This window comes from Eschscholzia californica, unplaced genomic scaffold (genome assembly GCF_041429995.1).
Source record: "Eschscholzia californica isolate CP2 unplaced genomic scaffold, dmEscCali1.0.p SCAF_4, whole genome shotgun sequence".
In the NCBI taxonomy this organism is placed as follows: Eukaryota; Viridiplantae; Streptophyta; class Magnoliopsida; order Ranunculales; family Papaveraceae; genus Eschscholzia; species Eschscholzia californica.
In genome coordinates, this window is record NW_028238461.1 from 30,854,529 (window position 1) to 30,869,834 (window position 15,306).

Consider the following 15,306-nt stretch of genomic DNA (forward strand, 5'->3'; position numbering starts at 1 on the left):
GATGTATAGAATTGCCCACATTTAGATGCACCAACTTCGGTTCTATCTATAGAATTGCCCACATTTATATGAACCAGCATATTCTGTGTAAACAAAAGCCCGCATTTAGATGCACCTCCACCAATTTTATGTATAGAACAACCCACATTTAGATGCGCCGACATTGATTCTATGTATAGAATTGCCCAAATTTATATGCACCAGCATAATTTGTGTATATAATTGCCCACATTTAGATGCACTGACATCGATTTGATGTATAGAATTGCCCACATTTATATGTACCAACACATTTTGTGTACAGAATAGCCCGCATTTAGATGCACCGCCATCCATTCTATGTATAGAATAGCTAACATTTAGATGCACCGACTTCGACTTTATGTATAAAATTGCTCACATTTATATGCACTGGCATAATTTGTGTATAAAATAACCCACATTTAGATGCACCGACATCGATTCTATGTATAGAGATGCCCACATTTATATGCACCTACATATTTTGTGTATAAAATAACTCATATTTAGATGCACCGATATTTTTGGCATATCGAATTGCCCACATTTATAAGCACCAACATATTTTTGGTATAAAATTGCCCACATTCAGATCTACCGACATGGATTCCATGTATAGAATAACCCACATTTAGATGCACCGACATCGCTTCCATGTATAGAATTGCCCACATTTCTATGCACCAACATATTTTGTGTATAGAATAACCCACATTTAGATGCACCAGCATATTTGGTGTATAGATTAACCCACATTTAGATGCACCAACATCGATTTTATGTATAAAGTAGCCTACATTTATATGCACCAACATATTTTGTGTATAGAATAACTCACATATACACGAACCAACATAGATTTTATGTATAACTAGTGTATTTTGTATATCGAATATCCCACAATTATATCTATTACAGTTTTTTCAATCAAAATCTGATACGATCACACTCAAAATCAACAAAGAACAAAGAAAAATATGGAGCCATTGGAAAACAAAACGTTACAGTGAGCCAAGTAATAGGAAACCAAAAAGTTGAGGTGAATCGACCACGTAATCGAAAAACAAAAAGTTGTAGTGAATTGGTCGAATAATAATAAAACAAAATTAAAACCTAGAAGATAGAAACCAATTACTTGGATTCCGAATTGTTTTTTCTGTGGTTAGTCTTATTACATCCTCATCAAAAGAACAGAATTAGGTCATCCTAACAAAATCAAAGAAGAAACAAAGAATTCCTACGGAAAACAAGAAATGTCAGAATCGAATCGAGAAAAAGTGACAAACCTAAAAGATTGAAATCAATTACCTGAATTCTCGAACAATTTTTTATGTGCTTAGCCTTATTGCACCCACATAATAAAAAACACTATTAGGTCATCTTAACAAAACCAAAGGTAGGAACAAAGAAATCCTTTGGAAAACAAGAAATGTCTTAATCAAATTGAGAAAAAGCGACAAACCTAAAAGTTTAAAATCGACGGTAACGCGGAAATCGTTGCATGGAACTGTTTGATCGCTAATGTTGAGTTCTTGAAGTTTTCTTGATGTGGTAAAACATATTTCTACCACATAAAAATAACAGTCAAATCATCTCATCAAAATCAAATGTCTCGTGAAAAAACAAGAAATCTGATCAAATTGAGTAGGGAAAAACGACAAACCCTAAAAGATCAAATCGAGTACATGTGTTATTATAGGAAAAGATTGGAACCAAATTAAAGGAATTCTTGTATATATCCGACGATCACTAGGGTTCACGGCTTGTAGAATTTCAGATAAGAGCTTTCATACAATTTGCGAGGGAATTCAAATTTGACATGCTAAAGAGAAGCAGAATGAATATAAAACACAAGAGTTAGAGAGACAAATCTCAAATGCCCCAAACCTCAACTAAAACACATAAGAAAGGGTAATTACATCTATTAAACTTCCCCAGATATTTAAAGAGGAACTAAGACATGCACATTGTTATCTAATAGGGACCAATACTAACGCGAAGAGAGTTGAAGGAACTAGCCATTTTACATGTGTAATATACAGGCAAAATGAGAATTTTAGGAATTCTTTTTGAACGAAACTTCAGGTATGTTCGGGACAAGATTATAACAAGCAAGGTACTAATGCAGAGCAGAGTAGGAAGTAGTGGAGATGTTTACCCTTAGTTCTTCATATGCCTAGTAGTACTAGGGATACTTCCCTCCAGCTCCACCAAAAGCTTCTTGCCAAGAGTCTACCAACACCAAAATTTTATCTTGGACATGCATATCTGCATGTTGGAAACGAAATGTTATAAACAACCAATAGTGCATTGGATTAAACCTGATGAACACTTAATAGAATCTACATAGAAATTAGTGATGCTTAGAGTCATAAGAAAAATTAGTACAACAGTTTTTAAAACTTGAAAGTCTTTGATATGGTTGCCAATCATTATAAGGATGTCTGGATGTGTTTGCCAAATATTTCAATTGTAACTTAATTTCCGAATTTTGCACCAAAAATAGTTGAAGCCTAAAAGTAAGGTTTCACCTCTCTGTCTTGCAGTTAACTATCATTAACAAAATAAAGGTCTTATAACTTATTTAGGTAGATTGCAAGTCAACTTTGGTTTTTTGAGTTACTAAGAAAAAAATAACGATTCTGCGATGTACATCAGAAAGATACTCAGAGCCTCAAAAGAAGTTCAATGTGGGAATGTTGCTACATTTGCGAAAATAAAATGTTTAGAACGATATCGAGCAAACAATTGCACAATGAACCGAACCACCAAAGCAAATTTACCTTTTTCCTGGCAATTTTGATCATCACCTGCAAAATATTCTTCTTGGCGGTATGAAAATGCACGTTCTCGTCACAGTTTTTCAACATTGTCTCCAAGAGCTGCCAAAAAGAACTGAATGTCAAATTATGAAACTGAAATCGACCAAACTTTGTAACATAGTCGAACAACTTTATGATGTTGATAACGTATGCTACTTAGTGAAACCGAGCTTATGGAAGAGCTCCAACATACATACCGCCAAAGCAAGTAGTTGAACTTTTGGGTTTTTATGCTGCAAACATATCTTCAATACTTTAACATCTTTGGCATGCCTAAAGAAATTCCAATCGGATTCACCAAAATCCATAAATAATTAACAAATCCAAACTCTCTTTCTTTTTTCAACCATAGATACAAATGATGTGATTCCAATCTCCGTACAGTTCGTGCGTCATAAGAAGGGGTTCTGTTCAATAGTTTCACCCATAACACCACATGAAGAGAATAGAAAGCAACTACGAGATGCCAACTTGTCATGGAATGAGTTTTCGTGTCTAAAGCAACTGCCAAATAAGCATCATAGAACAATGTTAGAATTAAAACCCAATTGAAGTAGTCTCTGAATATGCGAGAAGAAAGGTTACCCATTTTTCCTATGAGCATACCCAATTGAAGTAGTCTCTGAATATGTGAGTCAGTTGGTGTCCAATGAACTCCAGCCCGAACTGATAAATCATCAACAAAACTCCACCGTTGGACATCCCTTTTCAACCTAAACGGAAGAACAATCCAATCATCCAAGTTATAATTTGTTTATCTTAGGCATTGCCTGTTTCTCTTTATGGGCTGGTAAAACCTAAATGTTTGTTTCCTATTCTTAATTTAGGTGCTTATTTCTTTCTTTGAATACATAAATGAGATGCTTACTTTGACTGGCTTCTGCATGTCACTGCATCACACAGAATGGAAGACTTTAGTCCTTTACCTCGTCAAACACAAACTTCTTCATTACTCCTAGCACCAATATAACAAACACTATATAAGCAATATTATGTATTTATGATGTATGAAAAAGGATAGTAAGCAATGCATAATTGCCAAAAAGGGAGTTCAAATGCAGGTTCAGACACTTCTCTTCAGATGTTACGGGATATGGAGGCCCTCTGTCATTGTCCTTTCGTATTGGTGCATAGGAAGGAGAGGGCAACAACGACTCGTCAATATTCCAGTCAGCCGATGATGGTCTAACAGACGGCTCAGCAAGCTATGTTCGACTGAGTGCGAAGAGTAATTGGATATTGTAATAACCCGCTATGACATAGGAGATATTAGTAAAATCTCTCTATTTAGCTTTCCCAGTAGTAGAATCAAGCAGTGGGCAATTTTTAGCTATGCTCCTCCAATATCAATTGGTGCAATCTGCTAACTTAGCAATTTCAAATTTCACATCACCAAAAAGTCACAGATTTGTAATGATTTAATAAAGTTGACGCCTCACACAGAATGGGACGATGGGATAACTTCTTAACTTTTCCCGCACCTCCTATATAATGTTAAAGATATACTATAGTTGGAATTAAGTTAACAGAAACAGAAAAGAATGCGTTACAAATAAAGTTAACAGTAACAGATATCAAACAGTTAGGTCAATGAAACACTGCAACAGTTTGAGTGTTTCAAATCATTAAGTATCTAATTGGAAATACCGAACCAAGAACATAAATGAAATGTTGTTAAATGTTCTTTCGATCTCACCAGCACTTGTGTTACACTTGAAATTAGACTAAATTCACTGGTTAGAAGCCCATCGCTATTCCCCTGGAAAAGGAGCGACTCCATATTTGAACATATGGTAGTTCATTTTGGCGCTGCCACATGGAACATGCACTATCCATAGTTTCCTTCTCTTGGTCTTTCCCGTTTTGTCCAACTAAAAGATATCCTATTTATTTCCACACTTTTAAGTAACCCTATTATATATATATATAAACATAGATTTGACAACCATATATAAACAACTGTTGTCCTCTTAATGAGGTGTTATATGGTTCTAAACCTAGCTTTCTCATTGTGGATTGGTGACATAAATAGGGAGTCCACATTGAATATTAGCTAGTTGGTCGCTGATGCACCCGAAAAGGTTGCAAACCCAATCGGAGGTATCAAGTAGTACGCGGTAAAACCGGGGTCGATCCACGAGATGGCAAGTGTAACTAAAATACAAGCTAAAGAGGATTAAAGTGACTAAAACCTAAATCGGAACAAGTAATAGGAATTTTTGTATGAAAGGATGACTAACAAAAAAAAACAGAAACAAATAAAGTAAAGAGGGAGGGGGGGGGGGGGGGGGGGTTTAATTAGGCATTGACAAAAAAGAAATAGAAGAGAAATAAGTAAACTTGAACTATTAACTAAAGATTCTTGGGAGGTTAGGGTTTTATTCTAAATATGAGAAAGGTTAAGGATTCGAGAATCCATCGAGATATATTTGCGTAGATGCTTGTTTGGGTCGATTCTCAAGTTTGAGTCTTCTCGACTCTAAATTAGATGCTCTAAGTGCTAGATATACCTAATGGTCATAACTAGTCAAAGGGTCATCATACTCCATTAACATAGAGTCTAGATCATAAAGATCGATTAACAAGTAACTATATGACATATGCTTGACATAAGACATGAAACAAGTTTAACCGATTAACCTAACATGATAGAGATATCAAACATACTAATCTAATCAAACAAACACATACATAAACATATCAAGATTTCATCCCTAGACCTCAACAAATTGATTAGCTACTCATGTTAAAGCAAACATTGAGATTCAAAAGAGTAGACCACACACATGATTTTATACTTTTAGAACACTACAAATCTCAATTAAATTGATAAGAGTAACTTAACAACGACTAATATGCTCTTGGAGTAATTGAATAAGATGAAGAACAAGTAAAAAAAATGGAAGAACAAGAGAGAAAATAGTAGAAAATGGGGTTTCAAAGCTGCTGGAAATTCAATCTCTTATGTAGCCAAATAGCACCTTGAGGAACTGAATTTTCCAGCCAAAAAAATCAACCAAACAGCACCCTTTTCTCTAACAAACCACCAGCCTAAACCACCTCTTTTATTTTCCAAAACCGCCTACTAAATCATCCAAAACCAACTCTTGAAAATCCACACAAACCACCTTCCAAATTCTCACCAAAACTTCCTGGTTTCTCACCCTCTCTCTCCACAATCTAACTACCTGGTGTCTTCCTTTTCAAATCCACCAAAACACTTTGAAAACCACCCTTTTGATAATCCAAACCAGCCAACCAAAACCACCAATACAACTAAAAGAAAACGTGAAGAAGATCACCCAAAACCGCCTCCTTCCACCCTCCAAACCTTTCCCTCTCCAGTCCCCCGAGCAGCAGCTGCTTGAGAAGAAGATGCTTTTTGTTCAAAAGACCCCCAAAAACCCTAGTCAAATCCGACTTGGTCCTCATTTGACTTGGGCCAACTCTGAAAGAGTGCTCATAAAATTTATACTTCTCTCTTCTCTTCTGAATTCTTGGGCTTCTCACTTAGATTTAAAGGGAGTGCCTGTAACTTTGTCTCTACATCTTCTAACTTTTCAGCAAAGACGGAAATATCCATCGACTTCTTTCTATCACAACTTTTTCATCCGAACTCCGATTCGATTCTCGTCTTCACCGTTGGACTCATCGTTGGCTCTACTTTTCATTGGTCCACTGACTTTTAGACAAAGTTACTGAATCATCCTGGTCCAAATGACCAAATTACCCTTCGAGCGTCTTTCTTCCATTTTTACCCGTTTTTCTTGTTCAACTCCATAGATCGTACCTAATCAAGAGAAGTTTATAACTAATCAAAATAAAAGTATAAAATGGACTAACTCATTTAAATTAAGTGACATAAATGTGGTGAATTCACACCACATCAGTCGCAGACTCAACCACGAAAACCATGCTCAGGTATAAAATGTGATCAGAATAATGTAACGGTTACGCTTCCTGCTAAGTTTTACAATACCTTACTATAATAAGATAACATTCTACTCAATCAGTTCATGCAGTGGAATCAGTGCACAAGCTACGTAAATTAATGTGTAGAGACAAGCTTGTTAAGAGGAAGCTACAAAATAAGGGGGGGGTAGTGGTTGGGGACTTTGGGGGACATTTTCATGTCCCCCAATGTCCGTGTTATTGGTTGGGGACATTTGAAATGTCCCCAAATGTCCGTGTTATTGGTTGACATTTCAAATGTCCCCAAATGTCTATGTTATTCGTTCGGGACACGAAATTAGGGACATTTCAAGACAAATTGGTTTTGGGGACATTTGGAGACATTTTAGTGTAAATTTGGAGAGCTTTCGGAGAGAAAATGTCTCTCAAAATATGGAAGACACTTGGGGACATTTGAGTAAGGAAGATAATAAAAATAATTATTATTATCAAATCATATTATGATAATATTATCTTATTATTATATTACTAAATTATTATATTATTATATTATTATTATTATTATTATTATTATTATTTTTATTACTATTATTATTATATTATTATTATATATTTGAGTAAAGAAGGTAATAAAAATAATTATTATTATCCAATCATATTATAATAATATTATCTTATTATTATATTACTACATTATTATTATTATTATTATTATTATTATTATTATTATTATTATTATTATTATTATTATATTATATATTTGAGGAAGGTAATAAAATTTTATTATTATCAAATCATATTATTATAATATTATCTTATTATTATACTACTATATTATTATATTATATTATATTATATTATATTATATTATATTATATTATATTATATTATATTATATTACTATTGTATTATTATTATTATTATTATTATTATATTATATCACTATTATATTATATTATATTGTATTATATCATATTATTATTATATTAATATTTAACTATATTAAATAATAAATATTACCAATTGTCCATCAATGTCCACAGATATCTACAGATGTCTACGAAAGTCGAAAAATATATATTTAGAAATATTAATTAATTTTTTTTATTTCATATGGTAAGACAGTAATAATATTAAAATAATAAATATCTATCAATGTCCACAGATATTCACGGATGTCTACGAAAGTCGAAAAATATATTTTCAAAGTAGTAGGGCAAATTTATTTCGTATGATTAGACAATAATGATTACATTAAAATAATAAATGTCTACCAACTGCCATCAATGTCCTCAGATATCCACAGATGTCCACAAAAGTCGAAAAATATATTATTGAAATATGAGTACAAATATATTATTTCATATAGTTTGACAATAATGATAATATTAAAATAATAAATGTCTACCAATTATCCTTCAATGATGAGATAATAATAATAGTAATAATAATAATAATAATAATAATAATAATAATAATAATAATAATAATAATATCTACTACACATTTTGTCCATGGATTCAATATGTTGAAATGTCCTCAGGACATTTTGTCCATGAACCAAATGTCTTGAAATGTCTCTGAGACATTTTGTCTATGAATCAAATGTCCTGAAATGTCCATAAAGACATTTTGTCTACGGACAAATGTCCCGAAATGTCTTGAAATGTCTCTGGAACATTTTGTCTCTGAGTGTCCTCCAATGTCCTGAACCACTACCCCCCCCTAAAAGATGCAGCTAGATCACACATCCAAAGTGACCATGTCTTCTAAAGGGTGCCCAAGGATTTGCTAAGCATTTTCCAACTACTAAGATAAGCTAGCGATTTACCTTATGCAACTCAACAGAGTTAACATCCTTAAAAAAACAACTACTAAAAGCCACACCACAAATTTGTTCACATTTTGCACTTTTGCAGTTGTTGCTGCAACAAGCTCTAAACAATAGCAAATTTGTTGGGTCTGTGATACCCCTTACGACACCATTTACCGTCACACTAAGACGAGCAACATAAGTTGGTGTATATAATTGCCCATATTTAGATGATCTCTTTGTGGGCCTTCTCGGGAAAACATAAATTTTTGTTCCCTTGCTCGTTTTAGTGCCTCATTTCTCAAGTGAAAGAACATTAAAAATATGCATTCATATTTTGAACTCTCTTGCAGTGGTTGCTACAACGAACTCCAAAGGATATATTCGTCAGATCTGTATTGCCCTCTTTTAGCACCATATACCGTTACACTGACATGTGCAACATATGCTGGTTATATAACTGCGCACCTTTAGATGCGAAGACTTAATTGTTGTTTCCTTAGTTCGTTTTAGTGTCTCATTTCTCAAACGAAACAACATTAGTAAGACATTCATATTTCGAACTCTTGCAGTAGTTGTCTCTAAACAATAGATAAATTAGTTGGGTATGTGTCTCTGTGATACCCCCTCTTCCGGCTCCAATCAAGAGAAATATTGCAGTTTACATAGACATATATCAAACATGATACCACAATGAAACCTACAATGATTTACCAGTTTAACATACTGCATCGAGAACATTAATGGAATTCTCACCAACACTTGAAGTATACTTGAAAGCAAAAAAGAGGAACTTTTTCATTGGTCAAAAGCCCATCTAGGGATGGATCAACAATGAAAATCGTTAAGTGGTATGCGCAAAAATATTCTAGAGCTCTGGTGAGGAAACCATAAACCATCTTCACAATAGTATATGTCATCTGACAAGAACTGATTAAGATTTAAACAAGATAGGGAGCAACGACTAGTAATGAGTTAATGACTCCAAACACTAACATATGGGTAGGTCATTAGAAGACCATATAACATGTAGTAGTTCATTATTTTAAGGCTTTCAAACGACCTCACTTGAAATATAAACATAGGTCGGACAATCATATATAAGGGTCAAACTGCACTCCCCTCAATGATAAGTTGTTCTATGGTTCTAAGCACCACGCTATCCAATCTTCCTTATTGTGGTCTAATACTATTCAAAGTACCTACTATGGATTAGTTAAATGAATAGTAATAGTCAAATTAATTAGTGACCGCGGGTATCCCACACAGATATATAAGGTTGTTGGTCCAGACTCAACCATGCTTACCATGTGCATATATAAAATGTGACCGCACTTCCTTATCCATAAGTTACCATCTCCTTTCCATTACACAAAACCGTACACAACACCTAATTTATTAACATTGTAGTCGGGAATATCTTTCCTTCAAACATAATTTCAGAGTTCGGCATTTATGAAATTTTACAATAACCTACTAAAATGAAATAGTGTTCTAGACAAGCAGTTCATCAAGTGGAATCAGTGTACAAATTATGTAAATGAATATGTATAGATTTTATTTACTATATGTCTTTCTGAGTAAGCTTGTTATGTAAACAAGGATTCATTAACAATTCCAACACATGATCGAAAAACATCTTCCAACAACTTAGATAAGCAATGTACCTTATGGAAATCAACAGAATTGAAACCCAAACCAAGATTAGCAAATGAACCATCAATAGCCACTCCACTAGCTCTATTCATATATGCACTCTTGCAGTAGTTGCTACGACAAGCTCCAAATGATAGATAAATTCTTTCGATTTGCAATATTCCTTCCAGCACCATGTACCATCACAGACACGAGCAATGTGTGCTGGTGTACCGTGTACACTACTTCCCACCTTTGGATCACTCTTGACCCAAACGTAAACAAAATTTAATCGTCCAAGTTGTAATTTTTTTATATTTCATTTTGTCTGTTTCTCTTTATGGGTTCGAAACCCCGAAATTTGCCTATAATTGCCCACATTTAGATGCACCAACACCAACTTCGTGTATACAATTGCCCACCTTTAGAGGCACCCAGACACCAACTTAAATTTTGTATAATATAATTGTCCGTCTTTATATGCACCAACTAGGATTTGTTTATATAGTTGCCCACATTTAGATTCACCAACTTAGATTTTGTGTAATATAATCGGGCACCATTATATGCACCAACTTAGATTTAGTTTATATAGTTGCCCACAGTTAGATGCAACAAAATAGATTTTTCGTATATAATTGCCCACCGTAAACTTTATATGTAGATTTAGTTATAATCGCCCACGTTTAGACACATCAACTTAAATTTTTTGTAATAATTATCCGGCTTCATATGCGCCCAGCTGAATTTGTTTGTATAGTTGCCCACATTTAGATGCACCAACTTAGATTTTGTTCAGCATAATACTATAATTCCCACCTTATGCACACCAACTTAGATTTTGTTTATATAATTTCCACATTTAGATGCACTAACATAAATTTTGTGTATATATTTTGCCACCTTTAGATGGCACCAATTTTGATTTTACATAGTATAATTACCCCCATTTATATACACCAATTAGATTTTGTGTATAGAATTGCCCTCATTGCACCAATTTAGATTGGGAAGTTTTATGAGGTCTCCCCAATTTTGTTAAAAGGCCTCCCCGTGAACCATTTTACTTGGTAAATTATCATTGGGGGGGGGGGGGGGGGGCCTTTTAACAAAAATGAGGGGGCCCTATAAAATCTCCCATTTAGATTTTACATACTATAATTACCCCCATTTATATACACTAATTAGATTTTGTGTATAGAATTGCCCTCATTGCACAAACATAATTTTATGTATAGATTATTTTTTTTTGAATTGGTAAGCGTGTGCCTCTAACCCTTGACCTTTAAGTTGGAAGACTTACCTCTTACCACTTGAACCAACTCAGATTTTGTTTATACAGTTGACACATTTACATAAGTCAACATAGATTTTGTATCGAATTGTCCACAATTACATGTACTAACTTAGAATTTGTATATAGATAACCCACATTTATTTGCACCACCTTAGATTTCGTTTATATAGTCGACATTTAAATGCACCAACATAGATTCAGTGTATATAATTGCCCACCTTTAAAAGCACCGACTTAGATTTTGCGTTGTAAAATATCCCCCATTTATATGCACCAACTTAGATGTGATGTATAAAATTGTCTACATTGCATCAACATCATGTATATACAGAATTTCCCACAATTACATGAACCAACATAAATTGTGTATAGTATAACCCACATTTATAAGCACCACCTCCCATTTTGTTTAATTCTTTTTTTTTTGTTGACAAACCCATTTTGTTTAATTAGTTGCCAACATTTAGATTCACCAACGTAGTTTATTATATATAATTGCTCGCCTTTGAATGCACCAACTTAAATTATGCACTGTATAAAGTTGCCCCCATTTATATGCACCAGCTTAGATTTGATGTATAAAATTGCCCAAATTGCACCAATGTATTGCTCACAATTACATGCACCCACATAAAGTTTGTGTATAAAATAGCTCATGTTTATGCACCACATACATCCTATGTATAGAAATGCCCACATTTACATGCACCAACATAAGTTTTTTATATAGAATTGTCCACATTTATATGCAACAACATATTTTGTGTATCGAATAACCCACATTTAGATGCCCCGACATCGATTCTATGTATAGAGTTGCCCACATTTAGATGCCCTGACATCAGTTCTATGTATAGAGTTGCCCACATTTATATGCACAAGCATTTTTTTGTGTAGTGTAACCCACATTTAGATGCACCCTCATCAATTTTATGTATAGAATAGCCCAAAGTTAGATGCACCACCATCAATGCTACATATAGAATAACCCACATTTAGATGCACCGACATCAATTTTATGTATAGAATTGCCCACATTTATATGCACCGGCATATTGTGTATAGATAGCCCACATTTAGATTTACTGACATAGATTCTATGTAAAGAATAACCTACATTTAGGCCACCAAAAGCTTCTTGCCAAGAGTCTACCAAAACCAAAATTTTATCTCAGACATGCATATCTGCATGCTGGGTACGAAATGTGAATATAAATAGCCAATAGTGGAAAGGGTACACTAAATAATATGAGACAAATCGAAGGAAATGAAGATTGTTAGAAACATAAGTTCAAGACTCTAGAAAGCGAAAGGGTCCATAAGTTCCAGACACACATTTCGTTTTAGGTTGTTTTTATTTAAGTAGGAAATGCAGTTTTTAAAACTTGAAAGTCTTTGAAATGGTTGCCAATCAATTGTAACTTACTTTCCAAATTTTGCACCAAAAATAGTGAAAGCCTTAAAGTTTGCACCTCTCTGTCATGCAGTTAACTGTCATTAACAAAATAAAGGTCTTATTTAGGTAGATTGAAAGTGAACTTTGGTTTTTGAGTTAGTAAGATGAAATAACGATTCTGCGATGTACATCGGAAAGATACTCAGAGCCTCAAAAGAACTTCAATGTGAGAATGTTGCTACATTTGGGAAAATAAAATGTTTAGAATGATATCGAGCAAACAATTGCACAATAAACTGAACCACCAAAGCGAACGTACCTTTTTCCTAACAATTTTGATCATCTCCTGCAAAATATTCTTCTCGGCGATATGAATTGCACGTTCTCGCCACAGTTTTTCACCATTGTCTGCAAGAGCTGTTGAAGAGAATTGAATGTCAAATTATGAATTAAAGTAGGAAATCGACCAAACTTTGTAACACAGTCGAACAACTTTGTGATTGTTGATCAAGTATGCTACTTAATGAAACCGAGCTTATGGAAGAGCTTCAGCATACATACCGTCAAAGCAAGTAGTATGCTACAAACATTTCTTCAATACTTTAACAACATCTTCGGTATGCCTAAAGAAATTTCAATCAATCCTTCATCAATCTTCATAATTTAACCAATCCAACCTCTCTTTCTTTTTTCCTTGAAAACAAGTTAACCACAAATCAGAAAAAAACAATAATCACCTAAAAATGCAGAAACCAGATACTCATGGAACCAACATCAAATTCTTTTTTAGATGTCTTAATATGCAATCTTCTACCAATAATAATATCTAAATATTTTTTTTTCTTAAAAGGTTTAAACACATAATCTTGTACCAATAACAACATCTAAATCAAAAAAATAACACAACTAAGACTTTGTTTTGGGTTTAACCGCTAGCTGGTCCGTATATTGGTTGGAAGCAAAGAGAAGTTTGTTACTGCTGATGGGAATAGAGGGTCAATGGGACTAATACTTGGGAGGGAGTATTAATTGGTCCCTATTTAGATGTCTTAGTAGGCGTAAGGAAATCACAGTGCACATAATTTGTTTAGTCCGGGACATAAATTTAGATAATCGAGTCTCTAACATGAATGACATAATTATATATTTAAGCAGTTTGGGGCAGGGATAGTCTCGGGATCGGCCATTGATAGACCGTGGTCCCCATCGATCTGAGCAAATTACCCAGAAAAGCATTTCTAACTACTAAGATGAGCAAAGTACCCTGGTTGAAGGCAACAGAGTTGAAACCAAAACTGAGATAAAATTGATGTGATTCCAATCTCCGTACAACTCGCGCATCATAAGGGGTTGTGTTGAATAGTTTCACCCATAACACTACATGAAGATAACATAAAGTAACAACGAGATGCCAACTTGTCATAGATTGAGTTTTTGTGTCTAAAGCAACTGCCAGATAAACATCATAGAACAATGTTAAAACTAAAACCCAATTAAAGTACTCTCTAAATATGCGAGAAGAAAGGTTACACATTTTCCCTATGAGCATAGCCAAGTACCTGTTGCATTCAACAGTAAACTACCGGACAACAAAAAAGAACACTAAAAACAAAACGAATGTGAGTTAGTTGGTGTCCAATGAACTCCAGCCCGAACTGATAAATCATCAACAAAACTCCACCGTTGGATATCCCTTTTGAACCTAAACGGAAGCACAAACCAACCATCCAAGTCATAATTTGTCTATCTTAGGCATTGCCTGCGTCTCTTTGTGGGCTGGTAAAACCTAAATTTTTGTTTCCTATTCTTAATTTAGTTGCTTATTTCTTTCTTTGAATACATAAATGAGATGCTTCCTTTGTCTGGCTTCTGCATGTCACTGTATCACTCAAAATGGAAGACTTTACCTCGTCGAACACAAACTTATTCATTACTCCTAACACCAATATAATAAACACTATATAAGCAATGTTATCTGTTTATTTATAATGTACGAGAAGGATAAGTAAACAATGCATAATTGCCAAAAAGGGAGTTCAAATGCAGGTTCAAGCACTTCTCTATTAGATGTTACGGAATATGGAGGCCCTCCGCTATTGTCCTTCCATATGTTGCATTGGAAAAAGAGGGCAACAACGACTCGTCAATATTACACAAACAATAAGACTAGACAAGTTCATAGTCTTAACTTACAGGCTAATTATGTGTCTTTGCTAGACGTCTACAGAGAGCATGAATGCAGTAGCTACATCAGCCCTAGGCCTTCATGCTAAAATAGCAGCAAAAATAGATGAAACACAAAAACGAAAAGATGGAAAAAAGGAACTCATCAATTCTCTATTCTGATTAGAAGTTGGAACATACAAAGGCAAAAGGGTACCAAAAACCAAATTGCTTTCGCAAAATCAAC

At 34.1% G+C, this 15,306-nt stretch overlaps 1 long non-coding RNA gene across 1 annotated transcript; it reads right to left on the minus strand.

Annotated features, from left to right (window-relative positions):
• Positions 1-1,841: 1,841 nt before the first annotated feature.
• Positions 1,842-6,194, minus strand: LOC147544118 (uncharacterized). The gene is made up of 5 exons (XR_015224347.1): positions 3,712-6,194; positions 3,450-3,556; positions 3,041-3,347; positions 2,805-2,903; positions 1,842-2,289 (listed from the first exon to the last, which is right to left on the minus strand). It is a non-coding gene; the product is annotated as an uncharacterized LOC147544118 (long non-coding RNA).
• Between the last annotated feature and the right edge of the window lie 9,112 nt (positions 6,195-15,306).